Genomic DNA, 20,099 nt, shown 5'->3' on the forward strand with positions numbered 1-20,099 from the left:
AAATACTCAAAATGGCCCTCAGGCGTATTAAATGCGGTTTTCCACTCATCCCCCTGCTTAATTCGCACCAAATTATACGCCCCACGAAGATCAATCTTAGAGAACCACTTAGCCCCTCTTATGCGAGCAAACAAATCAGTCAGCAAAGGCAACGGATACTGATATTTGACTGTAATTTTATTCAGGAGTCTATAATCAATACAAGGCCTCAGAGAGCCATCCTTCTTAGACACAAAGAAAAAAACAGCTCCTAAAGGAGATGAAGAAGTATGAATATGTCCCTTTTCCAGGGACTCCTTAATATACTCTCGCATAGCAGCATGTTCAGGCACAGATAAATTAAACAAACGACCCTTTGGAAATTTACTGCCAGGAATCAGATCTATGGCGCAATCACAATCTCTGTGGGGAGGGAGAGAACCAATCTTAGGCTCTTCAAAAACATCACGATAATCAGACAAAAATGCTGGAATCTCAGAGGGAGTAGATGACGAAATAGAAACCAAAGGTACATCCCCATGAGCCCCCCGACATCCCCAGCTTATCACAGACATTGTTTTCCAGTCAAGGACTGGGTTATGAGATTGTAACCATGGTAATCCAAGCACTAAAACATCATGTAAATTGTACAACACAAGGAAGCGAATCACCTCCTGATGGTCTGGAGTCATACGCATAGTCACTTGCGTCCAGAATTGTGGTTTATTACTAGCCAAAGGGGTAGAATCAATACCCTTCAGAGGTATAGGGACTTCCAGTGGCTCTAAATCAAACCCACAGCGCCTGGCAAAGGACCAATCCATAAGACTCAGGGCGGCGCCAGAGTCCACATAGGCATCCACAGTAATAACTGATAATGAACAAATCAAGGTTACAGACAGAATAAATTTAGACTGTAAAGTGCAAATAGACTTATCAGCCTTCTTTGTGCGTTTAGAGCATGCTGATATAACATGAGCAGAATCACCACAATAGAAACATAACCCATTTTTATGCCTGTAATTCTGCCGCTCGCTTCTGGACAGAGTTCTGTCACATTGCATATTCTCTGGCGACTTTTCAGAAGATACCGCCAAATGGTGCACAGGCTTGCGCTCCCGCAAACGCCGATCAATCTGAATAGCCATTGTCATGGACTCATTCAGACCTGTAGGCGCAGGGAACCCGACCATAACATCCTTAACGGCATCAGAGAGGCCCTCTCTGAAATTTGCCGCTAGGGCGCACTCATTCCACTGAGTAAGCACAGACCATTTACGAAATTTTTGGCAGTATATCTCAGCTTCATCTTGCCCTTGAGATAGGGCTATCAAAGCTTTTTCAGCTTGAATCTCCAAATTAGGTTCCTCATAAAGCAAGCCTAAAGCCAGAAAAAAGGCATCCACATTGAGCAACGCAGGATCCCCTGGTGTCAATGAAAATGCCCAGTTTTGAGGGTCACCTCGCAGCAAAGAAATCACAATCTTAACCTGCTGGACAGGATCTCCAGAGGAGTGAGGTCTGAGAGAAAGGAATAATTTACTATTATATTTGAAATTCAGAAACCGAGATCTATCTCCGGAAAACACCTCTGATGTAGGAATCCTAGGTTCAGACATCGGAGTATGTATAACAAATTCTTGTAAATTTTGAACCTTAGTAGCAAGATTATTTAAACCTGCAGCCAAGCTCTGAGGATCCATCTTTAAACAGGTGAGATCAGAGCCATTCAAGGATTAGAAGGAGAGAAAGGCAAAGGCTGTAATTAGAGCTGAAATACAACTGATCCAACTATGGAGCAAACATAGGAAAAAAAAAAAAAAAAAAACTCTACAGACTTCTTTTTCTCTCCTTTCTTCTGCCAGTAACTTTAACACGGGCCGGTCATACTGTCATGATTCCCAATGGCAGGGAAACATAAAAACACAAAGATAACGGACGAGCTCTGGGTGATGGAATCTCGAGCTGACCGTGAGCTAAATCTACTACACAACTAATAGTAGCCAGGGAGCATACCTGATTAACCCTAGATGCCACGCGCCAGCCGGAGGACTAACTACCCCTGGTAGAGGAAGGAACAGACCTGGCTTACCTCTAGGGAAATACCCCAAAAGATGATAGCAGCCCCCCACATGTAATGACGGTGAGTTTAGAGGAAAAGACATACACAGTATGAAGGTAGATTTAGCAAAGAGAGGTCCACTTACTAGATAGCAGAAGGATACAAAAGAGGACTTCACGGTCAACTGAAAACCCTATCAAAAAACCATCCTGAAATTACTTTAAGACTCCTGTGTCAACTCATGACACAGGAGTGGCAATTTCAGCCCACAAGAGCTTCCAGCTACAGAGAATAACAAAACTGCAAACTGGACAAAAGATACAAAACAAAAGGACAAAGTCCACTTAGCTGATCAGCAGACTAGTAGCAGGAACATGCAACCGAAGGCTCTGGTTACAATGATGACTGGCAAGGAAATGACTGGAGAGCAAGGCTAAATAGGAAACTCCCAAACACTGATGGGAGCAGGTGAACTGAGACAGCAAAGACACACAAGTCACCAGTACCACCAGCAACCACCAGGGGAGCCCAAAAGCGGATTCACAACAGTGGTGCAACATGGGTGGGTGAGGCACTAGGCCAGCCCTCACGTAGTGGTGACACGTCCTCCTCCATGGCACTTGGCTGTACATAATTAATAATATGACTGGGTACAGGATCAATCCTCATTTGAACACCTGGGCAGGAGGCTTGCAGATGCCCCGGCTGCCCACATCGATAGCATCTGTGCTGGGTCTCACTCCATCCAAGGCGTCCTCTTGGGCGAGGGGTAAGGGAACCTGGAGGCCGGCTCCCACCTAAAGGTGCTGTAGGGGTTTGAGGATGACTCCTCCATGGGCTGGCTGGGCATGAGATCTGCAGATGCCCCGGATGCCCACAACCATAACACCTGCGCTCTGCTACTTCCTCTCCTCGTCGTATTCCAGAAAATGCAGAAGCAACTGGAGGCACATTTACACGGGTATCAGCATGAAGTGGTGGCTTAGAGGAACAGGGAACAATGGGGACAGAAGAACTGGGGGCCACCGATGTTGTGGAGCTGGTAGGCCTCTCTCCATCCTCCAACAGAACCCTCCACTGAGGCTTGATGGTGAGAGCCTCATCAGCGAGAGATGCAGCTTCTTCCACTGTCGCTGGTCTCCTCTCACGCACCCATTCCCGGATCTCAGCAGGGCACTTGAAGTAAAACTGCTCTTTTAGGATAACCTGGAGGAAGGTCTCCCAGGTTAAGGCCTCCTCTGCCTCCAGCCAGCGATGACATATTTGTTTGAGTCTATGAGCATATATCTTAAAAGACACTTCCCCATCACAAGCTAAAGTACGGAACTGAGTCCTGTAAGTGTCTGGCGTCACAGCATAATGTTCTAGAATAGTCTGTTTAATCTCCGCATACTCACGGTTCCCCCGAGGGTCCATAGCTCTATAGGCTTCGGCAGCTCCACCCTCTAAGAGCCCCACAAGATGTCAGACTCACTCCCTGTCTGGGACTTCCATTAATCGACACTGATGCTCAACGTCCTGGAAGAAGCCCTCAATGTCGCCTGCAGCCTCATTAAACGGCTTGAAGTCTTTGCGGGACACTCTGGGGAGTTCCCTCATGGTGGGTGCTGGGGTTACAGTCTGTCTGGAGCTTCTAGCTGCTTCCAAAGCGATCTGCCTCTCCAGCAATGCCATCTCCTGAGCTCTGTCCTCGGCTCTGTGAATGGCCTCCCTCTCCTCGGCTCTGTGAATGGCCTCCCTCTCCTCGGCTCTGTGAATGGCCTCCCTCTCCCTCTCCTCGGCTCTGTGAATGGCCTCCCTCTCCCTCTCCTCGGCTCTGTGAATGGCCTCCCTCTCCCTCTCCTGAGCTCTGTGAATGGCCTCCCTCTTATCGTTTATGGTGGCCTCTTCTCCGAGCAATGCCAACTCCTCCTCGTACCACACAACCCACTGACTTTTTTGGGTATTTACCTCCGGCTGCAGTCTTTCCTCCATTTGCTGTGAGGATCCTTCCTCAGCGTCATCTTGCAGGCGAACTCCTTCCAAAGCCTCAATTAGCTGCTCCTTGGAGAGTCCTTTAAAACGGACTCCTACTTCACGGGCCTTTGATTGTAGGCTCCCCAAAGTCCAGTTCTTGTACTCTGCGGTGCTGGTTCCCGATGTTGGGATATTGTCCTCCATTCCTTCTGCTCTGATCCCGCTGCTTGCCACCAGTTTGTGACGGGGTGTACGGCAGAGCAAGAAGGGACAACAGGCCAAGGGATGATTCCACAGATTTATTATCAAGAACGCTGGAACAACACATGCAGGTAGATCTAAAGAGTCCACAATTAGTCCAACGGAACAGGTTCGGGGGCACCTCCCGATAATCCTTGTGCCAGCTAACAAAACAATAGTCCACACGAGTCCAAGCGATCACAAAACAATCCCACGAACGACGAGATATGTCCTCAGCTCAAGTCTCGCCCCGTTCGCTTCCGCAGTCACAGATGGACATGGGGTCTTGCCTCAGCTAAGAATCCCCACTCCTTCTCCTTCAAAAGTCAACTCACATCTGATCTCAAAAATAAGAATGGATTGTCTGAGCTCCTGGGATCCGCCCATGAAGGGGGTAGGGGTCACACCTTCTATTCAATGGTTGGGTCCATCAGAAGATTCTATTCTGGTCGGCTCCGCTTAGTCTACATAGTATGTACATTTGACTAGCCACCTGCTGTGAGGAAGAATGGCTATTCCTCCACTAGTTGACAAAGCTTAATTACATTAAAGCTTAGGGCTGCAAGTATTGGGGGAAGGAGACATTGTTACAGGTGACTCCCAGCACAAGAAAATACATAAATTACAGCTAATAGAAACCAGCATATTTTCAAATACAGGACAGGGCAAAAGTACATATCATGACAGAAGGGTTTGAACACTTATGCATCCATTCTTTATACTTCAGTGCATCTGAAATATGAAGGACAAAGGTAATAATATGAAGCTGCTTCATACAGAATCTCCATCCTCAGCTTAGTCTATCCCTGCACCCTTGTGTAATTCCCCTTTCTTTGACTACTTTTCCTGTAGACGGTAGAAATGGGAAGAAACAAATTCTGTTCCCGTGTAGACACATTGGTCTGTGTAAGAGCTGCAGGCACAAAACAGTAATCAAGGTTGTTTGCAAATTGTTTCATTTGTGTTTGGTGCAGTAATGATTGTAAAATAGTTGCAAATGTTTTTCACATCATTGTGCAACTGTGATTGTGCAGTAATCAAAGGTCGTCTGGTGTCGCTATGCTGCTTCTTGGCTCAACTCTTCTATTGTCAGATCTGGAGACATCAGAAATCATCACATCCTCAAGATCAAGATACAATTACATTAATTAATAGCCAAACAATTATTTGCCCCTTTAATACCTTGATGAAGTTTTAGTACTGTCCTCAGACATGGGTCTTGTCTTGTAGCGTTCAGTCCCATAAGTTAACCAGTTGTGTCCCACATTGCAGCCACTGGTCGGTGTGGACAGATTATAGCCTGAATGTTAAAAGATAATTGCTCGTCGGTTCCTGTCTGGGACCTGAGCTCTCTCCTTTAGTTATGTATTTCCTCTATGATCAGCGATTGGGAACTGATGGAAAATATCCCCAAGAAGCACAGCGGGGACCAATAAGCCTCTTTATTTTGACTGTAGGATTTAGGTATTATCTGCCCTTGCTTCAGATAAGCCAAAGGGTCATTCCCAGCAGGAAAAGTCATCAGCAGGAATGGTGACAACTTGCAGATCATTGGGAGGCCTGTTGTGAATCTGCTTTTGGGCTCCTTCTGGTGGTGGCTAGTGGTACTGGTGACTCGGGTGTGTTTTCTTTCTCAGTTCACCTGTTTTCATCAGTAGTGGGGAGTTCCTATTTATTCCTGCTCTTCAGTCATTGCCTTGCCGGCCATCAATGTAACCAGAGCCTTTCTGTTGCATGTTCCTGCTCCTAGACTACTGATCAGCTAAGTTGGACTCTTAGTCCTAAGTTTGTTTGCATTTTTTGTTCCAGTTTACAGTTATATCATTCTCTGTAGCTGGAAGCTCTTGTGGGCTGAAATTACCACTCCGGTGTCATGAGTTGACACATGAGTCTTAAAGTAATTTCAGGATGGTATTTTAAAAGGGTTTTCAGCTGACCGTGCAGTTCCCTTTTGTATCTTTCTACTATCTAGTAAGCGGACCTCGCTTTGCTGAACCTACCTTCATACTGCGTATGTCTTTTCCTCTGAACTCACCGTCAATATATGTGGGGGGCTTCTGTCTCCTTTTCGGGGGAATTTCCCTAGAGGTAAGCCAGGTCTGTTTTTTCCTCTACTAGGGTTAGTTAGTCCTCCGGCTGGCGAGAGACGTCTAGGGATAAAACGTAGGCACGCCCCCCGGCCACTATTAGTTGTGTGGTACGTTTAGCTCACGGTCAGCTCGAGATTCCATCACCCAAGAGCTCGTCCGTTATTTATGTGTCCTGATGTTCCCCTGCCATTGGGAACCATGACAGTATGGCCGGCCAAGTGTTAAAGATGTTGGCAGAAGAAAGGAGAGAAAAAGAAGTCTGCAAATTTTTTTTTTTTTTTTCCTTGGTGCTTGCTCTATAGTTGAATCAGTTGCATTTCAGCTCTAATTGCAGTCTTTGTCTCCCTCTCCTTCTAACCATTGAATGGCTCTGATCTCACCTGCTTAAAATGGATCCTCAGAGTTTGGCTATAGGTTTGAATAATCTTGCCACAAAAGTTCAAGATTTACAGGATTTTGTTATACATGCTCCTATATCTGAACCTAGAATTCCTATACCAGAATTTTTCTCCGGAGATAGATCTCGTTTTTTGAATTTCAAATATAATTGTAAATTATTTCTTTCTCTGAGACCTCGCTCCGCTGGAGGTCCCGCACAGCAGGTTAAGATTGTAATTTCCTTGCTGCGAGGTGACCCTCAAGATTGGGCTTTTGCATTGGCACCAGGGGATCCTGTATTGCTCAATGTGGATGCGTTTTTTCTGGCTTTGGGGTTGCTTTATGAGGAACCTAATTTAGAGATTCAGGCTGAAAAGGCCTTGATGGCCCTGTCTCAAGGGCAAGATGAAGCTGAAATATACTGCCAAAAATGTCGTAAATGGTCTGTGCTTACTCAGTGGAATGAGTGCGCTTTGGCGGCGAATTTCAGAGAGGGTCTCTCTGATGCCATTAAGGATGTTATGGTGGGGTTCCCTGCGCCTACAGGTCTGAATGAGTCCATGACAATGGCTATTCAGATTGATCGGCGTTTGCGGGAGCGTAAACCTGTGCACCATTTGGCGGTGTCTTCTGAGAAGGCGCCAGAGAATATGCAATGTGATAGAATTCTGTCCAGAAGCGAACGGCAGAATTTTAGGCGAAAAAATGGGTTGTGCTTCTATTGTGGTGATTCAACTCATGTTATATCAGCATGCTCTAGACACACAAAGAAGGTTGATAAGTCTGTTTCAATTGGCACTTTACAGTCTAAGTTTATTCTATCTGTGACCTTGATTTGTTCATTATCGTCAATTACCGCGGACGCCTATGTCGACTCTGGCGCCGCTTTGAGTCTTATGGATTGGTCCTTTGCCAGGCGCTGTGGGTTTAATCTAGAGCCTCTGGAAGTCCCTATACCTCTGAAGGGTATTGATTCTACGCCATTGGCTAGTAATAAACCACAATACTGGACACAAGTGACTATGCGTATGACTCCAGACCATCAGGAGGTGATTCGCTTCCTTGTGTTGTACAATCTACATGATGTTTTGGTGCTCGGATTGCCATGGTTACAATCTCATAATCCAGTCCTTGACTGGAAAGCAATGTCTGTGTTAAGCTGGCGATGTCAGGGGGCTCATGGGGACGTACCTTTGGTTTCCATTGCATCATCTATTCCCTCTGAGATTCCGGCATTTTTGTCTGATTATCGTGATGTTTTTGAGGAGCCTAAGCTTGGTTCACTCCCTCCTCACAGAGATTGCGATTGTACCATAGATCTGATTCCAGGCAGTAAATTTCCAAAGGGTCGTTTGTTTAATTTATCCGTACCTGAACATGTTGCTATGCGAGAGTATATTAAGGAGTCCCTGGAAAAGGGACATATTCGTCCTTCTTCATCTCCCTTAGGAGCCGTTTTTTTCTTTGTGTCTAAAAAAGATGGCTCTTTGAGGCCGTGTATTGATTATCGACTCTTGAATAAAATTACAGTCAAATATCAGTATCCTTTGCCACTGCTGACTGATTTGTTTGCTCGAATAAAGGGGGCTAAGTGGTTCTCTAAGATTGATCTTCGTGGGGCGTATAATTTGGTGCGAATTAAGCAGGGGGATGAGTGGAAAACCGCATTTAATACGCCCGAGGGCCATTTTGAGTATTTAGTAATGCCTTTTGGTCTTTCAAATGCCCCTTCAGTCTTTCAGTCCTTTATGCATAACATTTTCCGTGAATATTTGGATAAATTTATGATTGTGTATCTGGATGATATTTTGATTTTTTCGGATGACTGGGACTCTCATGTCCAACAAGTCAGGAGGGTTTTTCAGGTTTTGCGGGCTAATTCCTTGTGTGTGAAGGGTTCTAAGTGTATTTTTGGGGTTCAAAAGATTTCTTTTTTGGGGTACATTTTTTCCCCTTCTTCCATTGAGATGGATCCTGTCAAGGTGCGGGCTATTTGTGATTGGACGCAACCTACTTCTCTTAAGAGCCTTCAGAAATTCTTGGGCTTTGCTAATTTTTATCGTCGATTTATAACTGGTTTTTCGGATGTTGCTAAACCTTTGACTGATTTGACTAAAAAGGGTGCTGATGTTGCTGATTGGTCCCCTGCTGCTGTGGAGGCCTTTCGGGAGCTTAAGCGCCGCTTTTCTTCTGCCCCTGTGTTGCGTCAGCCTGATGTTGCTCTTCCTTTTCAGGTTGAGGTCGACGCTTCCGAGATCGGAGCTGGGGCGGTTTTGTCGCAGAAAAGTTCCGACTGCTCCGTGATGAGACCTTGTGCGTTCTTTTCTCGAAAATTTTCGCCCGCCGAGCGAAACTATGATATTGGTAATCGGGAGCTTTTGGCTATGAAGTGGGCTTTTGAGGAGTGGCGTCATTGGCTTGAGGGGGCTAGACATCAGGTTGTGGTATTGACCGATCACAAGAATCTGATTTATCTTGAGTCTGCCAAGCGCCTGAATCCTAGACAGGCGCGCTGGTCGTTGTTTTTCTCTCGGTTTAATTTTGTGGTCTCATACCTACCAGGTTCTAAAAATGTGAAGACAGATGCCCTTTCTAGGAGTTTTGAGCCTGATTCCCCTGGTGATTCTGAACCTACAGGTATCCATAAGGATGGGGTGATATTATCTGCTGTTTCCCCAGACCTGCGACGGGCTTTGCAGGAGTTTCAGGCAGATAGACCTGATCGTTGCCCGCCTGGTAGACTGTTTGTTCCTGGTGATTGGACCAGTAGAGTCATCTCGGAGGTTCATTCTTCTGCATTGGCAGGTCATCCTGGAATCTTTGGTACTAGGGATTTGGTGGCTAGGTCCTTCTGGTGGCCTTCCCTGTCTCGAGACGTACGAGTTTTTGTGCAGTCTTGTGATGTTTGTGCTCGGGCCAAGCCTTGTTGTTCTCGGGCTAGCGGATTGTTGTTATCTTTGCCTATTCCGAAGAGGCCTTGGACTCACATCTCTATGGATTTTATTTCTGATCTCCATGCTTCTCAGAAAATGTCTGTCATCTGGGTGGTGTGTGACCGTTTTTCAAAGATGGTTCATTTGGTACCTTTGCCTAAGTTGCCTTCCTCATCCGAATTGGTTCCTCTGTTTTTTCAAAATGTGGTTCGCTTGCATGGTATTCCGGAAAATATCGTTTCTGACAGGGGGACCCAGTTCGTGTCTAGATTTAGGCGGGCATTCTGTGCTAGGATGGGCATTGATTTGTCTTTTTCGTCTGCGTTCCATCCTCAGACTAATGGCCAGACGGAGCGAACTAATCAGACCTTGGAGACTTATTTGAGGTGTTTTGTGTCTGCGGATCAGGATGACTGGGTTGCCTTTTTGCCGTTGGCTGAGTTTGCCCTCAATAATCGGGCTAGTTCTGCCACTTTGGTTTCTCCTTTCTTTTGCAATTCGGGGTTTCACCCTCGTTTTTCTTCTGGTCAGGTGGAGTCTTCGGATTGTCCTGGAGTGGATACTATGGTGGATAGGTTGCATCGGATTTGGGGACAGGTGGTGGACAATTTGAAGTTGTCCCAGGAGAAGACTCAGCATTTTGCCAACCGCCGTCGTTGTGTTGGTCATCGTCTTCGTGTTGGGGACTTGGTGTTGGTTGTCTTCCCGTTTTGTCCCTATGAGGGTTTCTTCTCCTAAGTTTAAGCCTCGGTTCATCGGTCCTTATAGGATTTTGGAGATGGTCAAGAAGATAATTCTTGGGTAACTGCTTCTGATGTTCACGCCTCTGATTTGGTTCGTGCCTTTCATAGGGCTCATCCGGATCGCCCTGGTGGTTCTTGTGAGGGTTCGGTGCCCCCTCCTTGAGGGGGGGGGTACTGTTGTGAATCTGCTTTTGGGCTCCTTCTGGTGGTGGCTAGTGGTACTGGTGACTCGGGTGTGTTTTCTTTCTCAGTTCACCTGTTTTCATCAGTAGTGGGGAGTTCCTATTTATTCCTGCTCTTCAGTCATTGCCTTGCCGGCCATCAATGTAACCAGAGCCTTTCTGTTGCATGTTCCTGCTCCTAGACTACTGATCAGCTAAGTTGGACTCTTAGTCCTAAGTTTGTTTGCATTTTTTGTTCCAGTTTACAGTTATATCATTCTCTGTAGCTGGAAGCTCTTGTGGGCTGAAATTACCACTCCGGTGTCATGAGTTGACACATGAGTCTCAAAGTAATTTCAGGATGGTATTTTAAAAGGGTTTTCAGCTGACCGTGCAGTTCCGTGCGTATGTCTTTTCCTCTGAACTCACCGTCAATATATGTGGGGGGCTTCTGTCTCCTTTTCGGGGGAATTTCCCTAGAGGTAAGCCAGGTCTGTTTTTTCCTCTACTAGGGTTAGTTAGTCCTCCGGCTGGCGAGAGACGTCTAGGGATAAAACGTAGGCACGCCCCCCGGCCACTATTAGTTGTGTGGTAGGTTTAGCTCACGGTCAGCTCGAGATTCCATCACCCAAGAGCTCGTCCGTTATTTATGTGTCCTGACGTTCCCCTGCCATTGGGAACCATGACAGAGGCCGATCACTGGGACCCCCACTGTACCCAAGAACTGGAAAGCAATAAGAAATACCTCTGCACGCCTTCACTGCAATGAAGAATATGACATTGGCTGTTTGTCATGTTCAGGGGTGCTACATTTTATAAGACCGATAACTTTCCTATCCACCCAGGTCAGCAGCAGTGTGGTGGACAGGACACTGAGAGTCTGCCGGATATTCCCAGAAGCCTCCTGGTGCATAAATGGGGCAGTGGTGCTGATGGGGGATGTTGGGAACTATCCTTTATCCAATAACACATTCAGTTCCACTCTTTTAGAGCATTTATCTGTGCTGCTAACACAAACATTTGATGAAACTTTTCAAACTTTTCTTGTTTACCCTTCCAAAGCACAAAAACTTTTTTCTTCCTTCTGTCTTTGTGTCCAGTATATATGTAATGTCATTTTCTCCAACCTTTCTAAACCTTCATCACTTTATGTATCTTGAGTTACTGTAGGGGAAGGGAAACGTTTTTATAAGTGAAGTTTAAAGCAGCTGATCAGGAAGGGCTGAAACCAGTCAGCAGGTGGCTCGCTGCAGCATCAGAATCCCTGCAAGACATTGATGAGAATACTTTATAGGAACAATTTTGTTACAAATGATGTTCTTGCAGGAGGAATGTGCCAGGTGAGATGGTGGCCACCAACCATAAATTGAGAGGGTTTTTTTTAAGAAAGTTTATTTTGCTTTAAAGTGTAGAAACACTAATGACTTGTAGGTAATGTCACCGCTCATCATGGGCGGCATTTTATACAGCAATATCTGGCAGAACTTATTAAGTGTCTACAGAGAAGGCTCATTACTCATTGTGCTTGGAGAATACATGTTGCTGAAATATGTATTTTACCTTCAATCCTTCATTCTGTTGATTTCATTCTGAGACGTCATTACTAGGGTTGAGCGACTTTCATTTTTTTAAGATCGAGTAGGGTTTTGGGAAACCCGATTTTGTCCAGAGTCGAGTCGAGTGCAGTCGGCCGATTATCGCTAAAAATCGGGGATCGACCGAAACACGAAACCCAATGCAAGTCAATGGGGAAGCATAGTCGGCAGTGAGTGGAGGCCAGGAAAACACCTACAGTGCCCATTTTAATGCCAAAAACATCCATTCTTGTTTCTGAAGCTTGCCAATCTTAATTAACTGTATAATAATAGTTGGGCATAGGGAATTGGGGGAAAGTTGTGGGGGGAGTAGGGCTGGCTCAAGTTTTTCGTGGGCCCAGGAAATGCGGACTACGTCACGGCGGTGTTGCAGGGAAAGGTAAGTATTTAAAAGTTGCAAGTGCTGTGATCCTGAGCAAGCAGGGGGGGGCCCACTCGTTCGCATTGCCACTGGCACAGGGCCCCTCAAAGTACGGCGGTGTGTTTGCATGGCGGGGGCGCCTCCCACCAGCAGCGACACTTTTGCGTACTCTGAGGGGCCCTGTGCCAGTGACGTCGCCAACGAGTATGCCCCCCCACCTGATGAAGGAACCTGCACTTTCATCTGCACCTTCCTCTTTGTCCCTGTGTAAGGTGGTATAACATGCGGGAAGGGGAACCTTACTTTCAGCAGGGACAGATTCTGGCTGTGTAGAGTACAAGGGGAATGTAGTGGTCTAGGTCAATGTACCAGCAGACTCATTTAGCAGTGGCTGGGCAATGGGCAGGATGAGGAGGAAACAGATATAGGGCCAAAGAATAAAGTAGGCTACATGCAGTTCAAAATTGGTAACAGGACTAAACAGGCGGCATTGCTTTGTTCAGTGGAGTAGCAAACCCAAGAGCAGCAGACACTGTTTCAAGGGCCTAACCACACTAGTAGGCCAAATGCAGTTTAATATCTGATAGTATAGGGCGAAAGCCAGAATGTGGAAGCTCAGCTTTGTTCAGTTGAGGACAACACCAGGGAGGGGCAGACACCTTTAGTAGGCCGGAAAAGCCTATTGCATTTTTTAAAATGGTAATTTGGAGCAGAAGGTTGAAGCTCAGCTTTATTTAGTTGAGGGCAACACCAGGGAGGGGCAGAAGCCGTTAGTAGGCCCTAACCACCATTTTTTTTTTTTTTAAAACCACTTAATGAGAGCCGGAAGGTTGAAGCTCAGCTTTATTTAGTTGAGGACAACACCAGGGAGGGGCAGAAGCCGTTAGTAGGCCCTAACCACCATTTTTTTTTTAAAACCACTTAATGAGAGCCGGAAGGTTGAAGCTCAGCTTTATTTAGTTGAGGACAACACCAGGGAGGGGCAGAAGCCGTTAGTAGGCCCTAACCACCATTTTTTTTTTTTTTAAAACCACTTAATGAGAGCCGGAAGGTTGAAGCTCAGCTTTATTTAGTTGAGGACAACACCAGGGAGGGGCAGAAGCCGTTAGTAGGCCCTAACCACCATTTTTTTTTTAAAACCACTTAATGAGAGCCGGAAGGTTGAAGCTCAGCTTTATTTAGTTGAGGACAACACCAGGGAGGGGCAGAAGCCGTTAGTAGGCCCTAACCACCATTTTTTTTTTTTAAACCACATAATGAGAGCCGGAAGGTTGAAGCTCAGCTTTATTTAGTTGAGGACAACACCAGGGAGGGGCAGAAGCCGTTAGTAGGCCCTAACCACCATTTTTTTTTTTTTTAAAACCACTTAATGAGAGCCGGAAGGTTGAAGCTCAGCTTTATTTAGTTGAGGACAACACCAGGGAGGGGCAGAAGCCGTTAGTAGGCCCTAACCACCATTTTTTTTTAAAAACCACTTAATGAGAGCCGGAAGGTTGAAGCTCAGCTTTATTTAGTTGAGGACAACACCAGGGAGGGGCAGAAGCCGTTAGTAGGCCCTAACCACCATTTTTTTTTTTAAAACCACATAATGAGAGCCGGAAGGTTGAAGCTCAGCTTTATTTAGTTGAGGACAACACCAGGGAGGGGCAGAAGCCGTTAGTAGGCCCTAACCACCATTTTTTTTTTTTTTAAAACCACTTAATGAGAGCCGGAAGGTTGAAGCTCAGCTTTATTTAGTTGAGGACAACACCAGGGAGGGGCAGAAGCCGTTAGTAGGCCCTAACCACCATTTTTTTTTTAAAACCACTTAATGAGAGCCGGAAGGTTGAAGCTCAGCTTTATTTAGTTGAGGACAACACCAGGGAGGGGCAGAAGCCGTTAGTAGGCCCTAACCACCATTTTTTTTTTTTAAACCACATAATGAGAGCCGGAAGGTTGAAGCTCAGCTTTATTTAGTTGAGGACAACACCAGGGAGGGGCAGAAGCCGTTAGTAGGCCCTAACCACCATTTTTTTTTTTAAAACCACATAATGAGAGCCGGAAGGTTGAAGCTCAGCTTTATTTAGTTGAGGGCAACACCAGGGAGGGGCAGAAGCCGTTAGTAGGCCCTAACCAAAGTTGAAGGCCAAATGCAGTTTAATTTCTGATACTATAGGCCGAAAGCCAGAAGGTGGAAGTTCCGATTTAGACAGTGGAGGACAATTTGAATTAGGGACTGCAGACAGACTTAGTAGGCTGTCCCCTGTGGACCATGCATCCACCACATTAACCCATTGCGCCGTAATGGACACGTAATCTTCCGTGGCCATGCCTACAGGTCCATGCGTCTGTTGTCAGGTGCACCTTTGTACTCACAGATTGCCAGAGTGCATGGACAATGCGGTCTTCTACATGCTGGTGGAGGGTTGGGATGGCTTTTCTCGCAAAAGAAGTGTCGACTGGTTAGCTTGTAGCGTGGTACAGCGTAGTCCATCATGGCCTTATTAATAGTAAATAAAATATATAACTAGGCTCTATGAACTTTTAAATAGGTTCCAGGGGTACACGGGCAGCATTGGTGTGGTCAGTGGAGGAGTATTGCAAGTAGGGGCTGCAGACAGGCTATCAAAGGCCTAAAATAACAAACAGTAGGCAGTCATGGCAGTTTTACATCGGTTACATGGATACACAGGCAGGCACTCCAGGCAGCATTGTGCTCAGTGGAGGAGTATTGCAAGTAGGGGCCGCAGACAGGCTATCAAAGGCCTAAAATAACAAACAGTAGGCAGTCATGGCAGTTTTACATCGGTTACATGGATACACAGGCAGGCACTCCAGGCAGCATTGTGGTCAGTGGAGGAGTATTGCAAGTAGGGGCCGCAGACAGGCTATCAAAGGCCTAAAATAACAAACAGTAGGCAGTCATGGCAGTTTTACATCGGTTACATGGATACACAGGCAGCTAGGTGGTGAGTGGAGGAGTATTTAAAGTAAGGACCGCAGACAGGCTATCAAAGGCCTAACATAACAAACAATAGGCTCATGGCAGTTTTACAGCGGTTACATGGATACACGGGCAGGCAGCTTGGTGGTGGTGAGTGGAGGAGTATTTAAAGTAGGGACCGCAGACAGGCTATCAAAGGCCTAACATAACAAACAATAGGCTCATGGCAGTTTTACAGCGGTTACATGGATACACGGGCAGGCAGCTTGGTGGTGAGTGGAGGAGTATTTAAAGTATGGACCGCAGACAGGCTTCGAAGGCCTAACACAATAAAATGGGCTGGCTGTAGGCACTTTAAAATTGGTTCCAGGGGTACACGGGCAGCAGTGGTCTGGTCAGTGGAGGCCTAGTGGAAGTATGGACCGCAGACAGGCTTCGAAGGCCTAACACAATAAAATGGGCTGGCTGTAGGCACTTTAAAATTGGTTCCAGGGGTACACGGGCAGCAGTGGTCTGGTCAGTGGAGGCCTAGTGGAAGTATGGACCGCAGACAGGCTTCGAAGGCCTAACACAATAAAATGGGCTGGCTGTAGGCACTTTAAAATTGGTTCCAGGGGTACACGGGCAGCAGTGGTCTGGTCAGTGGAGGACTAGTGGAAGTATGGACCGCAGACAGGCTTCGAAGGCCTAACACAATAAAATGGGCTGGCTGTAGGCACTTTAAAATTGGTTCCAGGGGTACACGGGCAGCAGTGGTCTGGTCAGTGGAGGACTAGTGGAAGGAGGGAGCGCAGAAAGGCTTCAAAGGCCTAAAATAACAAACAATAGGCTCATGGCAGTTTTACAGCGGTTACATGGATACACGGGCAGGCAGCTTGGTGGTGGTGAGTGGAGGAGTATTTAAAGTAGGGACCGCAGACAGGCTATCAAAGGCCTAACATAAAAAAACAATAGGCTCATGGCAGTTTCACAGCGGTTACATGGATACACGGGCAGGCAGCTTGGTGGTGGTGAGTGGAGGAGTATTTAAAGTAGGGACCGCAGACAGGCTATCAAAGGCCTAACATAACAAACAATAGGCTCATGGCAGTTTTACAGCGGTTACATGGATACACGGGCAGGCAGCTTGGTGGTGAGTGGAGGAGTATTTAAAGTATGGACCGCAGACAGGCTTCGAAGGCCTAACACAATAAAATGGGCTGGCTGTAGGCACTTTAAAATTGGTTCCAGGGGTACACGGGCAGCAGTGGTCTGGTCAGTGGAGGCCTAGTGGAAGGAGGGACCGCAGACAGGCTTCGAAGGCCTAACACAATAAAATGGGCTGGCTGTAGGCACTTTAAAATTGGTTCCAGGGGTACACGGGCAGCAGTGGTCTGGTCAGTGGAGGCCTAGTGGAAGTATGGACCGCAGACAGGCTTCGAAGGCCTAACACAATAAAATGGGCTGGCTGTAGGCACTTTAAAATTGGTTCCAGGGGTACACGGGCAGCAGTGGTCTGGTCAGTGGAGGCCTAGTGGAAGTATGGACCGCAGACAGGCTTCGAAGGCCTAACACAATAAAATGGGCTGGCTGTAGGCACTTTAAAATTGGTTCCAGGGGTACACGGGCAGCAGTGGTCTGGTCAGTGGAGGACTAGTGGAAGTATGGACCGCAGACAGGCTTCGAAGGCCTAACACAATAAAATGGGCTGGCTGTAGGCACTTTAAAATTGGTTCCAGGGGTACACGGGCAGCAGTGGTCTGGTCAGTGGAGGACTAGTGGAAGGAGGGAGCGCAGAAAGGCTTCAAAGGCCTAAAATAACAAACAATAGGCTCATGGCAGTTTTACAGCGGTTACATGGATACACGGGCAGGCAGCTTGGTGGTGGTGAGTGGAGGAGTATTTAAAGTAGGGACCGCAGACAGGCTATCAAAGGCCTAACATAAAAAAACAATAGGCTCATGGCAGTTTCACAGCGGTTACATGGATACACGGGCAGGCAGCTTGGTGGTGGTGAGTGGAGGAGTATTTAAAGTAGGGACCGCAGACAGGCTATCAAAGGCCTAACATAACAAACAATAGGCTCATGGCAGTTTTACAGCGGTTACATGGATACACGGGCAGGCAGCTTGGTGGTGAGTGGAGGAGTATTTAAAGTATGGACCGCAGACAGGCTTCGAAGGCCTAACACAATAAAATGGGCTGGCTGTAGGCACTTTAAAATTGGTTCCAGGGGTACACGGGCAGCAGTGGTCTGGTCAGTGGAGGCCTAGTGGAAGGAGGGACCGCAGACAGGCTTCGAAGGCCTAACACAATAAAATGGGCTGGCTGTAGGCACTTTAAAATTGGTTCCAGGGGTACACGGGCAGCAGTGGTCTGGTCAGTGGAGGCCTAGTGGAAGTATGGACCGCAGACAGGCTTCGAAGGCCTAACACAATAAAATGGGCTGGCTGTAGGCACTTTAAAATTGGTTCCAGGGGTACACGGGCAGCAGTGGTCTGGTCAGTGGAGGCCTAGTGGAAGTATGGACCGCAGACAGGCTTCGAAGGCCTAACACAATAAAATGGGCTGGCTGTAGGCACTTTAAAATTGGTTCCAGGGGTACACGGGCAGCAGTGGTCTGGTCAGTGGAGGACTAGTGGAAGGAGGGAGCGCAGAAAGGCTTCAAAGGCCTAAAATAACAAACAATAGGCTCATGGCAGTTTTACAGCGGTTACATGGATACACGGGCAGGCAGCTTGGTGGTCAGTGGAGGAGTAGGGACCGCAGACAGGCTATCAAAGGCCTAAAATAACAAACAATAGGCTCATGGCAGTTTTACAGCGGTTACATGGATACACGGGCAGGCAGCTTGGTGCTGAGTGGAGGAGTAGTGCAAGGAGTGTCTGTCCCAGTACTCCCAAAATATAAATAGATGTTAATGTCTCGCAAAACAACCAAAACAAAAAAAAAGATGGCATACTTAGGTACAGGGGTGGGCTCATCTGCTGTGTTTCTGACATAGTAATTTGGCAGTAACTATTTAATGGTGCCAATATAGGACACAGACACAGACTACTTTAAGTTGCATCATAGATGTCTACAAATTTGTATTGTCAGTGCCAGACATTGAATGATGTCAGCGAATAGACTAAAGATTGGTGGAGCTGTGCGACATAATTTTGCACGTAGTAGAGCCCAGTTTGAGCTGGGGTAGGGGGGAACTCTCTTGAGGCCGGCGGGACCGCCCCAGGGCCACTCATGTTACAACGGTGTGTCTGACGTTGGGTGCGCACCACCACCGCCAGAGACACTACATTGTACTATGAGGGACCCAGTAGCAATGCCGTCAACCAAAAGCGAGCACACCCACCTCTTCAGACAAACAGCAGTCTCACGGGTGCTTGCGCCAAGTCGCGATACCACGGCCCCGTGTGGGGAGTTTGGCCATTTAGGGAGGTGTAAACATGTCGTATGCTGTACAATCTGCAGCAGCAAATTAGACATTAGAAAAGTAATTCACAGGCAAGAGCTTTTCATAGGAAAGCTAGGTGTCGGCCGGGCAAGGTGGGGCAAAAGATTTTGAAATCCAGTTGTGGTTCATTTTAATGAATGTTAGATCGTCAACATTTTGGGTAGCCAGACGAGTCCTTTTTTCGGTTAATATTGACCCTGCAGCACTGAATACTCTTTCTGATAGGACACTTGCTGCCGGGCAAGCAAGCTCCTGCAATGCATATTCTGCCAATTCTGGCCAGGTGTCTAATTTGGAGGCCCAGTAATCAAATGGGAATGACGGTTGAGGGAGAACATCGATAAGGGATGAAAAATAGTTAGTAACCATACTGGACAAATGTTGTCTCCTGTCACTTTCAATTGATGCAGCAGTACCTGTCCTGTCTGCGGTCATAGCAAAATCACTCCACAACCTGGTCAGAAAACCCCTCTGTCCAACGCCACTTCTGATGTGTGCACCCCTAACACTCCTAGTCTGCTGCCCCCTGGAGCTCGTGTGAGAACGATCACGTGCGCTGTGTGCTGGGAATGCCTGAAGCAAACGGTCAACAAGAGTTGATTGTTTGGTTGCTAATATTAGTTCCAAGTTCTCATGTGGCATAATATTTTGCAATTTGCCTTTATAGCGTGGATCAAGGAGGCAGGCCAACCAGTAATCGTCATCGTTCATCATTTTCGTAATGCGTGTGTCCCTTTTTAGGATACGTAAGGCATAATCCGCCATGTGGGCCAAAGTTCCAGTTGTCAAATCTCCGGTTGTGATTGGTTGAGGGGCAGTTGCAGGCAAATCTACGTCACTTGTGTCCCTCAAAAAACCAGAACCCGGCCGTGACACGCAACCAATTTCCTGTGCCCCCGTGAAAGTTTCCGCATTAAAAATATACTCATCCCCATCATCCTCCTCGTCCTCCACCTCCTCTTCGCCCGCTACCTCGTCCTGTACACTGCCCTGACCAGACAATGGCTGACTGTCATCAAGGCTTCCCTCTTCCTCTGGTGCAGACGCCTGCTCCTTTATGTGCGTCAAACTTTGCATCAGCAGACGCATTAGGGGGATGCTCATGCTTATTACGGCGTTGTCTGCACTAACCAGCCGTGTGCATTCCTCAAAACACTGAAGGACTTGACACATGTCTTGTATCTTCGACCACTGCACACCTGACAACTCCATGTCTGCCATCCTACTGCCTGCCCGTGTATCCTC

The sequence above is a fragment of the Ranitomeya variabilis genome, chromosome 2, assembly GCF_051348905.1.
Source record: "Ranitomeya variabilis isolate aRanVar5 chromosome 2, aRanVar5.hap1, whole genome shotgun sequence".
Lineage (NCBI taxonomy): Eukaryota > Metazoa > Chordata > Amphibia > Anura > Dendrobatidae > Ranitomeya > Ranitomeya variabilis.